Genomic DNA, 2,678 nt, shown 5'->3' with positions numbered 1-2,678 from the left:
GAGAAGAAGGAGGAGAAGAAGGGGGAGGGATGAGGAAGAGGAGGAGAAACAGGAGGAGAAGGAAGAGGCAGCGAAGGAGGAGGAGGAGGAGGAGGAGGAGGCGGAAATTAGTGTATCTATTTAAAAGGTGCATGATTTTAGCTACAGGATAGAATTAATTAAACGTATGGGGTACAAGATAGCAGCTTAAGTGGTAGTCCTAACTCTCCCACCTGACTGCTTGCTCCTCCTTCTTCTCGCACGTCTTGAAAATATGCACACCTTTTTCTGTCCACACCTGCACGTACTATCTTGTAAGTACATGGGTTTTCCGCCCCTATCAACGCTAATAGGCGGGTACTATCTTGTCCAACTTAACAAGTTCTCCGAGTGCAAGAATAAAGTGCTTTTCTTTGATACTTCAAGGGCAGAAATATTGAATGATTATAGCAGCTCAGATGCTTTAATGTACATAGAAGTTTTAGTGTAAGTGCAAGCGTATGAGTTTGACACCCCTTTTAACACTATTGGGTTATTTAAGAGGAAGGACCTCCGAATTTAACGTCCGTCCCCTATCGGAACGAACCAAATGGGTTGAAAGCCTTGAGAGCCACAAAGTGACCTGAGTTCAAAAGTGCAATGTCTGGGATTCAAACCAGGGTCTCCTTCTCCGCAGCCTGGCATGTTGCCAACTGAGCTAACAGAGTGCCCTGGAAGCCTTATCCTTAGGTCGATGTCTCATAAGTCAAGCGGCTAGGTACTGGTAATTGTCAGTACCATTTAACAAGCGCTTACGTCATTGTTTGTTTGTTGAAGTTTTGAGAAAATTAAAGAGGAATCTAGTGCCCAAATCAGAATTATTTTTTTCCAGTGAAAACTGGGAAGAAAAAAACGAAACTATAAAAAAATTATTCTAAGATGCATCTTGATTTATCTTTATTCCTCCTGTGATTGATGTCGGCGACTGTGGAATGACACTGACATAAGCGCTACAAATTTTGTTTTGGGTTTTAAATGAAGGTGTTTTCATGCCATCATCAACACAGTTATAGATCATTTAGGAGGCAGGCTTCTGACTCAGCTTATCAGGGCCAACCCAGGCTGAGTAGAAGGATACAACATTCCAGCAGAAAGACCGAGATACTTGGTAAAAATGCCCCCCACTTGGGAATCGAACTTGGATCTCCTGCGTGTGACAGCGAAGTGCCTAACTACTACACCACAGACGCGGACATAATGCTTCCTGGAATTGGCGAGTTTGTGGAGCGTTAATAGTGTTATCTCAAAGAGAAGTCCACAATAGCATTCTCTAGTATGGCTAAAGAGACCTTTGAAGAGTTGTTGTATAAGAAAGATTGTTTTGAGAGCTCAAAAGGAATCAAGCAACGTGTTCGCCATAACTGTGTCATTATTTGACATATTTACGGCAACGTGCTCTCCATAATTGGGTCATTATTTGACATATTTACAGGAATGTGAGTCAAAATTCTCCATCAATTTGCTGGGAATGATTAATTCTAATTTCTAAATAAATACCGTTTCTCTCATCCAGTGCACAAATGCCTTGGCCTTTCTATGTTGTACAATGTCTGTCTGTCTGACTGTCTATCTGTCTGTCTGTCTCTCTCTCTCTTTCTCTCTCTCGCTCTCATCTCTCTCTCTCTCTCTCTCTTTTTCTTTCTTTCTCTCTTTCTTTCTCTCTCTCTCCCTCTCTCTCTCTCTCTCGCTCTCTCTCTCTCTCGCTCTCTCTCTCTCTCTCTCTTGCCTCACGTTTTCATCTCACGAAACGAAAAACACGGCATGACAGGTGATTACATTATCATAATTAATCTAGCTGCAGGACCACCCATGTGAATCAGTAATATCCTTCTGGAGAAACTATCGTCACGATAATTTAATATTTTGTCGACTTTTGACATAGTTTGCTTTCGTTTTAGCAAGCGTTTTACGGTACTTGCAAAATGAATAGGTCATATAAGTGCCAATGATTAGATGTTTTATTAGATAGTTATCTACAAAAAAAGGTGGAGAGTTAAAGACGATAGATGTTTGAAGGGAAAGAAAGAGCGAACCTCATAAGAGTACCCGCCAAGCACCCACTTTTATAGTATGATGCATCATCAGTTGAAGGGGTCCATGGAAAAACACACTTCGTATATAGGCCACTAATTAAAAATCAACAAAACAAAAACAAAAAAGAATTTTTTAAAAATACAGCAACCCTCCAAAAAACAACAACAACAAAACGAAACACACACACACACACACACACACACACACACACACACACACACACACACACTCACACACACACACACGCATATATACACATATACATACGTACACACATACACACACATACACACACATACACACACGCACACATACACATATACATACGTACACACATACACACACATACACACATGCACACATACACATATACATACGTACACACATACACACACAAACACACACGCACACATACACATATACATACGTACACACATACACACACATACACACATGCACACATACACATATACATACGTACACACATACACACACAAACACACACGCACACATACACATATACATACGTACACACATACACACACATACACACATATCCACACACACATGCACCACACACACACACAGATACACACGCGCATATATATAATATATATCTTATATAT

This window comes from Aplysia californica, unplaced genomic scaffold (assembly GCF_000002075.1).
Source record: "Aplysia californica isolate F4 #8 unplaced genomic scaffold, AplCal3.0 scaffold00179, whole genome shotgun sequence".
Classification (NCBI taxonomy): Eukaryota; Metazoa; Mollusca; class Gastropoda; order Aplysiida; family Aplysiidae; genus Aplysia; species Aplysia californica.
Note: the sequence above shows the minus strand (reverse complement) of the source record.